Source organism: Sus scrofa, chromosome 8 (assembly GCF_054392235.1).
Source record: "Sus scrofa isolate SSC_HxYL_T2T_F1_AM1 chromosome 8, Sscrofa_HxYL_maternal_Yorkshire_Landrace_v2.0, whole genome shotgun sequence".
Classification (NCBI taxonomy): domain Eukaryota; kingdom Metazoa; phylum Chordata; class Mammalia; order Artiodactyla; family Suidae; genus Sus; species Sus scrofa.
Genome location: NC_139390.1, coordinates 38,583,801 through 38,597,334, shown reverse-complemented (window position 1 = coordinate 38,597,334; position 13,534 = coordinate 38,583,801). Strand labels below are relative to the sequence as shown.

General features: G+C 42.1%; 1 protein-coding gene across 25 annotated transcripts in view; it reads left to right on the top strand.

Annotated features, from left to right (window-relative positions):
- FRYL (FRY like transcription coactivator) overlaps positions 1–13,534 on the top strand; it is a 351,368-nt gene that overhangs the window by 79,403 nt on the left and 258,431 nt on the right. The gene's annotated exons all lie outside the window — the stretch shown is intronic.

Genomic DNA, 13,534 nt, shown 5'->3' with positions numbered 1-13,534 from the left:
TGAGGCCAGGGATCGAACCCGCAACTTCACGGTTCCTAGTTGGATTCGTTTCTGCTGCTCGACGATGGAAACTCTTTGTTTTCCTTTCTTGGTAGCTGATCATGGACTTAGAGTGCCAGTACCGATTTAAATAGGTCTTCAGTAATGTGGGGGTACAGTGTGGAGAGCAGGGAGGTGTGCTGTAACTCCATGATTAGACTGCAGTCTTCCGGTCTGCCGGTGCCTCTAGACTGTGAATTTCACAAATGATTCTCAATTTTCTCCCCCCTTGAAGTGGCACATGATGGCTAGACGACCTGGAGTTGGGTATTTCCCTTCTCTTAGGTCATTTAGGCTCTGGCTAAATAGTCTCTTAGTTCCTCCTATGGGCAGACTTGTTAAGAAGAGCAGAATGCTTTGAAGTATTTCAAAAAGTTTTTCCCCTGCCAGAAACCTGAGAGGATTTATTTTTCTTTCTTTTTTGTCTTTTCAGGGCTGTACCCACAGCATATGCAGGTTCCCAGGCTAGGGGTCCAATTGGAGCTACAGCTGCCAGCCTACACCACAGCCACAGCAACGCAGGATGCGAGCCACATCTACAACCTATACCACAGCTCATGGCAACACTGGATCCTTAACCCACTGATCGAGGCCAGGGATCAAACCCGCAGTCTTATGGTTCCTGGTTGATTCATTTTCCTCTGCACCATGACGGTAACTTCTTGTGTTTTGTTTTGTTTTTCTTTTTCCCCCCTGGATTTTTTTAACTCTCAAGAGTTGTCCACACTGAGCTTCTAGAAATTTGTCAATTAAAGTTCAGTTTCTTACCCTGGCACTTGTTCCCATGGAAGCTTCTGCTTATGGGTTTCTGTTCTCATAAGTTGTGATTCTCTGCATCTGCCTGTCTCCAGTTTTGGGAATAGTGGTTTGCCCTAAGATCTCACTTCTCTTAAGGACCTCAGAAGAGTTGTTGCTCTTAAAGTTTATCTTTTCACTTTTTTTTTTTTTAAAGATGAAGTGGTGACTTCTAAGTGTCTTTCATGTCTGACTGAAAACCAGAGGTTCCTCCTTCGCATTTTTTTTATTACCATATGGTTTCTTCTCCTGGAGGCAAGCAGTATTATCAGTTTCTCACCTCTCATTCTAGAAAGGCTGCTATTCTTAAAATTTTTAAATTAAGATGAAATTAATGGTTTTTGAAGGACTATTTCCCTAAAATCCTTGATTTCTATGGTTATAAACCATTTCTCATTATGATGTCAGTATGTTTTTCTGTCTTTCCCCTTGTCTGACTTTCTGGATTTTCTGAATTTTCATTAATTTCATTGGGATTTTAAAATCAAGTTAGTTTAGCCTATGCTGCAATGAAAATAATTCTCAAATTATTAGTGCTTTAAAAGGCAAAAATATGTTTTCATTCATGTCAGGTCTGTCTCTATATAAGTCTGGCATTGCACATCTTCCTGTTTTTTTGTTTTTGTTTTTTTCTGTCTTTTCAGGGCCGCACCCATGGCATATGGAGTTTCCCAGGCTAGGGGGCCAATCGCAACTGTAGCTGATGGCTTAGGCCACAGCCACAGTAACATGGGATCTGACCCATGTCTGCGACCTATAGCACAGCTCACAGCAACGCCAGATCCCTTAACCACTGAGCGAGGCCAGGAATCAAACCTTCGTCCTCATGGATACTAGTCCAGTTCATTAACTGCTGAACCACGATGGGAACTCTCAATAGCATAATTATTGTATTATTATTTTACTGGTTAATTTGTTGGGTTTTTTTTGAGAGAGTCTCCTCAAGTCTCTAACCCTGATTTTAGACCTTTCTTTGGTAAGCCTGACTACAGCTCCACCCCACCCCAAAAGAGAGAACATCTTAGAAAAACAAATGGTTTTGCCTTTCACATCTTTGTTTAGAAGTCTGCCAAGATCATTATGCTTGGAATTTGGAACATTTGGATCAGTCTTCTCTCTGCCAATTGTCTTCTTAAGACTGGTGACTTTTTTCATATACACGCTATTCTGTGTTGATGAATAGCACAGGCTCTGTCGCAGCCTGGCAGGAGATTTCGTTTTCTCTTCTGCTTCTCTTAAAGGATCGTCAGTCTGTTGAAGGTTGTAGTTAGTGTTCAGCTCAGTGATTGATGGAGGGAGGGACTGAGTATTTTCTTCTGGGGGGCACCTCAGTATAGTAGACTTGAAGCCGGCTCTCAGAGCACAGCTGATTATGGCTGATGTCAGGGCAAGTTGCTTCTCCTTTCCCATTATTCTTACTTTAAAAATGTCTTTGCAGAAGCTCAGAACTTTCAGGGGTCGGGTGATACCCCTTTGTAGTTTCTAATGTTTGAATTTTACCTTTTTGTTAAGCTACTTAGAGGCTATTGGAACAGGGAGCTAGTCAAATAGGTATTTCTAGGTTATCATCTAAGTATTGTTCCTCCTTGGAAACTAATTGTTTGGATATAAGTTGATTCAGATATTTAACAAGAAAGGAAATTGTTTTAAACCTGTTTTGGGGAGTTGCCGTCATGGTGCAGCAGAAACGAATCTGACGAGGAACCGTGAGGTTGTGGGTTTGATCCCTGGCCTCACTCAGTGGGTTAAAGATCTGGAGTTGCTGTGAGCTGTGGTGTAGGTCACCAACGCGGCACAGATCCTGTGTGGCTGTGGCTGAGGTGTAGGTTGGCAGCTAAAGCTCTGATTAGACCCCTAGCCTAGGAACCTCCATATGCCTTGGGTGTGGCCCTAAAAAGCAAAAATGAAATTAAAAAAACCCTGTTTTTGGAGTTCCCATTGTGGTTCAGCAGTAGCAAATGTGACTAGGATCCATGAGGACCCAGGTTCGATCCCTGGCCTTGATCAGTGGGTTAAGGTTCTGGTGTTGCCATGAGCTGTGGTGTAGGTCACAGATGTGGCTAGATCTGGCATTGCTGTGGCTGTGGGATAGGCTGGCAACTGTAGATCTGATTAGACTCCTAGCCTGGGAACTTCTATATGCCACAGGGGTGGTCTTGAAAAGCAAAAAAACCCCCAAAACCGCCCCCCCTTTTTTCCCTGGAAACATTAGGTTACATCTCAAAATGTATATCAGATAGTATATGCAAATATATTGGATTTATGTGCCGAAGACAAGTTCACCTCTTTTCCTCTGTCATTCTGTGCTGCTATTCTTTATCTCCTCTAAAGGCTGTAAAAGGTAGATTTAGGGAGTTGTCAGTATTCATTTTGTCTAAGAAAATGTTGGAAAGTCTGTGTATATTGGGTTTCTGTTTTTGTTGTGTGTATCATGTATTATCTTTGACATCATTTATTTAGTCAGTAAATGTTGATTGTGTACCTGTGAGCTTGGAGATGGTGCTGGGGTTTATAAAGGTAAACAAGACCGTCTCTTTCCAACTGGGGCTTGCTTTTTAGTCGGGTAGGCAAACATTAAACGGATATTGGATAAGAAACTCTAGGATGCAAAATTAAGCTTGACTTGAGTGTGATAGGTGTCGATGATTTCAGATAGGGCTGTGGGGAGGGGTAGCGGTTGTTAAGTCATTTGAAGGAAGGGTGGGAGCATGTCTCACTCAAGGAGAAGAACTTTGCAGGCAGCGGAATTAGCAAGTGCATAGGCTCGGATGCGGGAATAAGCATCTTGAACCTGAGGAATGGCGGGGCGGAAAGCTTTGTGGCTAGAATAGAGGAAAGGAAATGTTAGGAGACCATGAATGGTTTTCTGCATTTGATGGGAAACCAGTAGAGGATTTTTGAGCATAAGTGGAATGCATAAATATATTTTCTAAAACGATCACTCTAGGAGTTCCCATCATGGCTCAGTGGAAACTAATCTGACTAGCATCCATGAAGACGCAGGTTCAATCCCTGGCCTCAATCAGTGGGTTAAGGATCTGGCGTTGCTGTGAGCTGTGGTGTAGGTCGCAGACGTGGCTCGGATCTGGATCTGGCGTGGCTGTGGCTGTGACTGTGGCGTAGGCTGGTGGCTGCAGCTCCAATTGGACCACTAGCCTAGGAACCTCCTTATGTTGTGGGTGCGGCCCTAAAAAAGCAAAAAAAAAAAAAAAAAAATCACTCTGGTGACTACATGGAGAATTAGGGGGTGAGTAGTTGCAAGACTGTCAGTTACAAGGCTACTTTGAATTGTTTGGGCCAGAGATGATGATGGCTCTGATTGATTAGGGAGTAGCAGTGGATGGGAGAGAAGTGGTTACATTTAAGATACAGAGAGATTTGAAAGTGGGGTTGACAGAACTTGTTGATGGATTAGATTATGAGGATGTAAGGTAAAGCAAGGAGTAAAATGAATAAAAAGAGAGTTCCCCAGTGTTCTAGGGGTTGGGACTCGGCTTTACCACTGAGGCCCAGGTTCCTTCCCTGGTCGAGGAACTACATGGCACCACCCCCACCCCTGCCTGTCTGTCCCCCGCCCCAAATAAAGATTTCTGGCCTGAGCAACCAAAAGAATGGTGGGGTATTTACTGAGGGACAGTGCTGGGAGTAGGTGAAGATTTAGGGGGCTGTGTTAAGTGTTGTGTTTGACATCTCATTAGATGTGCCCACAGGTATTTGAGTTTGTGAGGTTAGTGCTCAGGAGAGGGAGGCCTGGGCTAGTGAGTGATACCATCTATGCACTGACAAATTCCAGATTTTTTTTTTTTTTTTTTTGCCTTTTCTGGGGCCGCTTCCACGGCATATGGAGGTTCCCAGGCTAGGGGTCCAATCGGAGCTGTAGCCACCAGCCTATGCCAAAGCCATAGCAACTCGGGATCTGAGCCGCATCTGCAACCTACACCACAGCTCACGGCAACGCCAGATCCTTAACCCACTGAGCAAGGGCAGGGACCGAACCCGCAACCTCATGGTTCCTAGTCGGATTCGTTAACTACTGCACCACAACGGGAACTCCAGATTCCAGATTTGAATGCAAGGCCTTTACCCTGGATAAGGTCCTGAGGTAAATGTCAGTGGAGAAAGGGCCAAGGACTGACCCTGGGCCCTCCAACATTTTGAGTTGGAAAAGAGGCATAGGAAAAACAGCTCCTGAGGAAGAAAACCAGGAGAGTGTGGCATCCTGCCATCCAAGCATTTCAAAGAGGAAGGAGAAGAGAAAGTTCCTGTTGTGGCACAGTGGAAAGGAATGTGACTAGTATCCATGGGGATTCGGGTTCAATCCCTGGCCTCGCTCAATGGGTTGAGGAGCTGGTGTTGAAGTGAGCTGTGGTGTAGGTCGCAGACTCGGCTCGGATCCTGTGTTGCTGTGGCTGTGCTGTAGGCTGGCAGCTGTAGCTCCGATTTGGCCCCTAGCCTGAGAACCACCATATGCCTCAGGTGTGGCCCTAAAAAGATTAAAAAAAAAAAAAAAAAAAAAGAGGGAGAGGAATGCTGCTGTAGTGTCAAATAAGATGAAGACTGATTATTGACCCTGGGATTTCACGAGGTTGGAGGGCATCAGGGACACTGACCAGTGGTCCAGCAGCTAGAAGAGAGATGGGGAATGGGCTGAAGAAGGGGCGCTAGGGAAATACTGCTGTGCTTGTTGGAGACAGTTGTGTGCAGAGAACAGGGCAGTTTGGATGGGGGATTTGTGGTCAAGGAGGGCTCCTTACAGTGAGTGATCATCATGGTATGTTTGTAGGCTGCTGGGCATGATCCCTTAGGAATGGAGAAAAAAGTGTGACATTGTTGTCACCTTGACATTGATAGTCCCAGTTTTACAAAGCAGTCCGGAGATGGTTGACTTGGGTTGGAAGTGTTCTCAACCCACCTTCTTCAGGGAGCCTTTGAAAGTTTCTTTTTTTTTTTTTTTTTTCTCCTCTTGGCTTGCTTAGTCTTATTGTGTATCTCCATAGATTTTTATCTTTCACGTTTCTGGTAAATGGTGCTTATTAGGAAGTGGAACCAATTGTGTATTTAAAAAAAAATGTGAAAGACATTTAACAGGGAATGTGTTTGCCAAGGCCCATTGTTTACCACAAAAAGGAAACCACTGACTTCTTGTTACATCAGTGAAGATAAAATTATTTTGTGAACACAGTACTCCTTTTGTGAGTAACATTTTTTCATACCGTGATCAAAAGAAATTATTTTATGAAAACAGTAAGCTAATGGGAAATGTAGATTTTTGTTTGTTACAAGTGGGGATTTATTTAGTAGGAGCCCTTAAGATTTCTCTCTCTGTCTCCCTCATTTGGTTTGTTGTTTTTGTTTTTTGTTTTTTTTTTAGGACCACACCCAAAGTACATGGAAGTTCCCAGGCTAGGGTGTGAATTGGAGCTACAGTTGCTGGCCTACACCACAGCCACAGCAACTTGGGATCCAAGTCACTTCTGTGACCTACACAGCAATGTGGGATCCTTAACCCACTGAGCAAGGCCAGGAATCAAACCTGCATTCTTATGGGTCCTAGTCAGGTTTGTTAACCGCTGAGCCATGAAGGGAACTCCCTCAATTTTTTTTTTTCTCTTCAAACCATTTAAAATTCTTCTGGTGGTGGAGATACTTGTTTAAATTTTGAAAAAAATGTAGTTTAAACAATTGAGAAGTTAGGTATCAAGGTCTTAATTTTTTGAAATGTAATTAAAAAGTTTTAGGAGGTCCCATTGTGGCTTGGTGGGTTAAGGACCTGCTGTCTCCATGAGGATTCAGGTTCAATCCCTGGTTTTACTCAGTGGCTTGGGGATCCAGTGTTGTTGTCAGCTGTGGCATAGCTCACAGATGTGGCTCGGATCTGGTGTTGCAGTGGCTGTGGCCATGATTTGACCCCTGGCCTGAGAACTTCCATATACCATAGGTGTGGCCATTTAAAAAAAAAAAAAAAAAAGTTTTAACTAATTTTAAGGAAGAAAATGTAGCTCTACAGGGTGGGGGTACTATTTTTCCAGTCTGAGCCAGAAGGAAGAAAACCATAGAACTATAAATACAGCTAACATAGCCAGTATTATAGTGAGCTACTATTAGTATGTTCAGGGGGTAAGTAGACCATCTGTCACTCCCAGGATCTCCCCTCCTGTTGTAAATTCTTGCTTGGGTAGAGAAGTCCTCAGGTGAAATTTGATTTAAAAAACAACCAAATTTGGAGTTCCTATTGCGGCTCAGAGGAAACAAATCTAACTAGGAACCATGAGGTTGTGGGTTCGATCCCTGGCCTCACTCAGTGGGTTAAGGATCTGGTGTTGCCATGAGCTGTGGTATAGGTTGCAGACACGGCTCGGATCTGATGTTGCTGTGACTGTGGCGTAGGCCGGCAGCTGTAGCTCCGATTCAACCCCTAACCTCCATATGCTGTAGATGCCACCCTAAAAAGAAAATAAATAAATAAATAAATAAAACAATAAAATTCACAGAAGACAAGGATGTTATAATAGGCTTACTGGAGACCAGCCTTTTTGATTTCTTGGACCTTTTTTTTTTTTGTCCGTGTGTGGACCATGTGGAATTGAATCTGAGCCACAAATGGGACAACGATGGATCCTTAACCCGCTGCACCAGGCTGGGGATTGAAACCACGCCTGCAAAGCACCCCAAGCTGCTGCAGTCAGATCCTTAATCCACTGCACCACAGCAGGAACTCCCTCTTGGACTTTTCAGTTGGGGTTTTATTCCCTACCTCTGTCCTCCCTGCCATTCCTGCTCGAAGGAAAAACAAAAATCTTCCTTTGACAGTAATAATGTCTACCAACTTCTGACTCTGAGAAATGGACAAGCATCTCCAAAAAGCTAGAGATTATAGAATGTTCTGATTCTAAGCTATGTTGTATTATAGGTACAACTTTGCTGCATAAATGTAATTCTCAACCTTTTTTCTTTTTGGTCAATGTGTAATTTGTACATAAGGAAATAAAGTTATGCTCATATGTTAGGTAATAATCCTGTGATGAAAAGAAAATAGAAATAAGGTCCTCTTAACCTCCTTTTTCTCTGACCAGCTAGGAATAATAATAGCCTACCTTTTTAGAGTTGTGTGGACTTAATTGTGTGTGAAATGCACCTAGTTTAATACCTGATGTCATACCAGATCATTGAGTATGTGTTATTCTCCTTTCCCTTTCTTTCTGTAATTATTATTATTATTTTTATTTTTGTCATTTCTAGGGCTGCTCCTGCGGCGTATGGAGGTTCCTAGGCTAGGGGTCAAATCAGAGCTGTAGCCGCTGGCCCACACCAGAGACACAGCCATGTGGGATCCAAGCCGCATCTGCGACCTAGATCACAACTCACAGCAATGCTGGATCCTTAACCCACTGAGCAAGGCCAGGGATTGGACCCTCAACCTCATGGTTCCTAGTTGGATTCGTTAACCACTGAGCCATGACGGAAACTCCTGTAATTATTCTTTTAATTATTTTTTTCGATTTTTATTTTTTCCATTATAGCTGGTTTACAGTGTTCTGTCACAGCAGGGTGACCTAGGCACACATACATGTATATAGTCTTTTTTCTCCCATTATCATGCTCCATCACAAGGGACCAGATAGAGTTCCCAGTGCTGCACAGCAGGATCCTATTGCTTATCCATTCTAAAGGCAATAGTTTGCATCTATTAACCTCAAATTCCCAGTCTCTGTAATTTGAGTCATCCAAATCTGCTGGCTAGTGCCATATCATATAGCGTGTGTTAAAACCATGAGTTTAAACTAGAGATGTTTCAACTATGTCCTTTGTGTGGTTTAGAAGTTCTTGTTGAAAAAGGAAATGATAACACAAATGCATCCTGAAGGGGGCATTGTGTTCAGTGAAATAAATCCGTCACAAAAGGGCAAATATGGTAGGATTCCACTTGAATGAGGTACCCAGAGTAGTCAAACTCACAGGAACCAGAATGCTCGATGCCAGGGCCTGGGGGAGGGGAGAGAGCGAGTTGCTGTTGAGTGTGTTCAGACTTTCAGTTTTGCAAGATGAAAAGAGTTCTGGAGATGGCTGGTGGTGGTGTTTGTACAACAGTGCGAATGTTTTTAATGCCACTGAACTACAAAGATGGTTAAGATGATAAATTACATACTGTGTGTACTTTACCACAGTTTTTTAAAAAAGTCAATGATGAAACTACTCTGCTTTGGTAAGACTTGCCTTCCCTGCCCGTTTTTGGTAGCTTATTAGTGAATTCAGTTGGTTGTTTTTTTTTTTTTTTTTTTTTTGTCTTTTTGTCTTTTTGTCTTTATAGAGCCACAACTTGCGGCATATGGAGGTTCCCAGGCCAGGGGTGGCATCGGAGCCACATCTGCCGGCCTACACCACAGCTCACAGCAATGCCAGATCTTTAACCTACTGAGCGAGGCCAGGGATCAAACCCACAACCTCATGGTTCCTAGTCGGATTCGCTTCCACTGTGCCACGACGGGAACTCCTCAGTTACTTTTTCTTCTTTCCATTTTCTTGCGGTATAACTGACATGCAGCACTAAGGTTAAGGTGTACAGCATAATGGCTTACATATGTCATGAAATTATTATAAATTGAGTTGCTCTTGACTAAATCATGAAATAGTGGGTTGCTGTTCTTACATCATAAATCTGTGTGGGAGTCCCATGAACTGAAAACTATTGGTGATCAGAAATGTCATCAGTCTTAACTTCCAGAGTTTTCAGACCTTAAGTGGTTGCTTTTAGAGCAAAGAGTATATATCGCAATATAGTATGGCTGGCAAAGACTATTTTGTTTTGCATGTCTGTTTAACAAATATTTATTGAACCCTCATTGTATTGAATGAACAGTGAGTCATGGCCTTTGTTGAGTGCCAGCTCTTGGCTATTGTTCTAAGTTTACACTTAATAATTCTTATAATACTTCTAACACTTTATAATCCTCTTAAAAAGCCCTTGGAGGTGTTGAGAAACCCAAGGCACTGCTTGAAAAAGTGATTTTAGAAGAATTTAATGCATAGAAACAAAAGGCATTCCAGAAGGAAGAAAGATTCGTGCCTAAGAATGAACATGGAGCAGAGTTGAGCCTGACTAGTCTCAAGAACCTTAGAGAGATGGGCTAGAAGTTTATTCTTTCCCATTAGGACCTTGACCCTGAGGCTAAGGAATTTCCAGACTTGATTCTGTGGGCATTGGGAGTTGGAGCACTGAATTACCAAGGCAGGGGGTTTTGTGGTCAGAGCTGTGCATTGGGAAGGTGCATTTGGCAGGAGTATCTGAGATGCATCAGAGCAGTGAGAGGGGAGCTCAGAGACCACTTAGAATTCTTTGGTTGGAAAAGTATTTTCATATCGCCATGGTTGGGGTCAGAGTGTAAATGCCTGACTGCCTGACTTGAGGATAAGTTCAGAGATGAGAAAGTAGAGGAAATAAAGAGAAGTCAGTCTATGGTGCATGAGTGTTGAGATTTTTTTTTTTTTTTTTTTTATTCCTTAATGGTCATCTGAGTATACAGGTCAGATGTAGGTTGCTTTCAAAAGGAAGGAAGGGAGAATTTAGGACTAAGAACACAAGAAAAGGGACTTCAGTAGCCTCGAACTGAATTTGAAGAGTTTACAGAGTGGGCATCTTTGAGTTTAAGGGATGAGGGTATCTGTAGAGTGTACAGGACTGTGGGTGAACTGGGAACTTGAAAGGTAGAGAAGTTGCAGCAACCTCTCTAAGAGGCAACTCAATAGGGTCAACCATTAGTCTTTAGAGCATGAGATAGAATAATATAATGGTGTTGTACTTATTCGTTGATACAGAGCTGAATTTCTTACATGATATTGATTGTATAATCAACCAGCGGTTGGCATGTTTAAACAGAAAATTTGCTTAAAATAAAGAGTCATAGGATACATACCTTAATGTATTTTATAATTGATAAGTGTGCAAATGCTTGTGTATCATCTATCTTTTGATGGATGACTGAGGCCTTCTCTACAGGATATTTTAAAAGTGACTTGCCTTGGGGGAGGGGGAGGCAGTGGGATGGACTGGGAGTCTGCGGTTAATAGATGCAAATTATTGTGTTTGGAGTGTTTGAGATCCTGCTGTATAGCACAGGGAACTGTATCCAGTCACTAGTGATGGAACATGATGGAGGATAATGTGAGAAAAAGAATGTGTATATATATATATATATATGACTGGGTCACTTTGCTGTATAGTAGAAATTGACAGAATCCTGTAAATCAACTATAATGGAAAAAATAATCATAAAGTAACTTGCCTTTTTCAAATCATACTGTTTAATTTGCAGAGACACAGCATTTTCTTTCCTTTTTTCATTCATTTTTGATATAAAATTTAACTAAATTACACGATTATAGTGAATGCAACTGGTATAAACAGATTTTAGAACAAATACAATTTAATTTACTCTTGGCGTGCAACTCAATTATTGGGAGCAAAACGAGATGGTGTACCTGAGAGAACTCCCCGCGTCCCCCAAAAGGCACTATGAAAACTTGGAAGTTGTGGTTTGTCCATGGTTTGGGGATTGGCAAGAGTCTGGTTTAATCTTGAATCCAGTGCTTTCCCTGTTATACAGTGTTGCAAGGTGATAAGGAATAAAGTGTGAAATACTGGCTAGTGAAGTTATCGACTCCCTGAATATATTTTTTCTTTTTTAAGATTTATCTTGTATTAAAGTATAATTGATTTACAGTGTGCCAATTGCTGCTGTATATGTTTTTTTAATAGAATAGCTTTACTGAGATAGAGTTCACATGAAAAATCACCAGTGTATAGTGTATAATTTAAGGTTTTTATATATTGACAGAATTGTAGAATGATTACCGCAATTTATTTTAGAATATGTTTATCATCCCCCAAAGAGCCCTGTATTCATTGGCTCTTCATCTCCTCTCTGCTGGCTCAACTCAACCACTAATCTCTTCTCTCTCTGTAGATTTGTCTATGCATATAAATGGAGTCATGTACTAGGTGGCCCTTTGTGACTGGCTTCTGTCACTTAGCATAATGCATTTCAGATCTATCTATGCTGTAGCGTATCTCAGTACTTTTTATGGCAGAATCCATTGGATGGATATACCACATTTTATTCATTCATCGGTTGGTGACATTTGTATTGTTTCTTTTCTGCCTTTTGGCTGTTACAATAGTGCTACTATGAACATCTGTACACATATTTATATGTGGATGTATTTTTTTATTTCTCCTGATACATTCCTGGGAGGGGAATAATAGGTCATGTTTAACACTGGAAGATTGTTTTCCAAAGTGGCTATACCATTATATATTCCTACCAGCAGTGCATGAGGGTTCCAACTATATATGTGAGGGTTTTTGGTCGTTGTTTTTTGGCCACATGGTGTGTGGAAGTCCCTGGGCTGAGGATCAAACCTGTGCTTGTCACTGTCTTTTTTTTTTTTTGTTGTTGGTCTTTTTGCCATTTTCTTGGGCTACTCCCGTGGCATATGGAGGTTCCCAGGCTAGAGGTTGAATTGGAGCTGTAGCCACTGGCCTACGCCAGAGCCACAGCAATGCAGGATCCGAGCCACGTCTGCAACCTACACCACAGCTCACGGCAATGCTGGATCCTTAACCCACTGAGCAAGGCCAGGGATTGAACCTGCAACCTCATGGTTCCTAGTTGGATTCGTTAGCCACTGAGCCACAACAGGAACTCCACTGTCTTTTTAATTATAGCCATCCTAGTGTTTCTTCACTGTTTTTATTTATTTATTTATTTATTTATATTTTTTTGTCTCTTGTCTTTGTAGGGCCACACCCATGGCACATGGAGGATCCCAGGCTAGGGGTCACATTGGAGCTATAGCTGCCGTCCTACACCACAGCCACAGCAACACAGGATCCAAGCCACATCTGCGACCTACAACACAGCTCATGACAACACCGGATCCTTAACCCGCTAAGCAAGGCCAGGGATCAAACCCACAACGTCATGGATCCTAGTCAGATTTGTTACCCACTGAGCCACGACGGGAACTCCCTATACTTTTTATTTTATCATTTTCACTTCTCTATTTTTTAAGGGTCTTACCTATAGCATATCGAAGTTCTCAGTCCAGGGATCAGATCCAAGCCACAGTTTGGGCTTTCCTGCAGGGCCAGGAATTGAACCTGAGTCCTTGAGGTGCAGAGACACTTGATCTTGATGTCCCACAGCAAGAACTCCTTAATGTAATTTTTAAAATATGGCTGAGGAGTATACCTTGCTTTTCTGTACCTTGCCTATGTAACATGTTCTGGTGAATATTTTACATATTCTGGTGATATTTGCATGGAAGTACATGGAGTGCTTCCTTATTCACTTTTACAGCTGCATTGTATTCCTTCTTATGGATGCATTATAGGTAATTTTACTGGTCTTTTTAGGTTGTTTTCAGTGTGTTTCACCTTAACAAATAATCTACAATAATCCTGCTCCACACTTTATTTTGCGAATGTGCAATAATATCTGTAGGAGAATGTCCCAGATGCAGGATATTTATTCTTAATTTTTTGTTTTTATTTATTTTATTTTTTGCTTTTTAGGGCTGCACCCTCGGCATATGGAGGTTCCTAGGCTAGCAGTCTAATCGGAGCTATAGCCACCAGCCTACACCACAGCCACAGCAATGCAGGATCCTAGCCTCGTCTTCAACCCATACCACAGCTCACTGC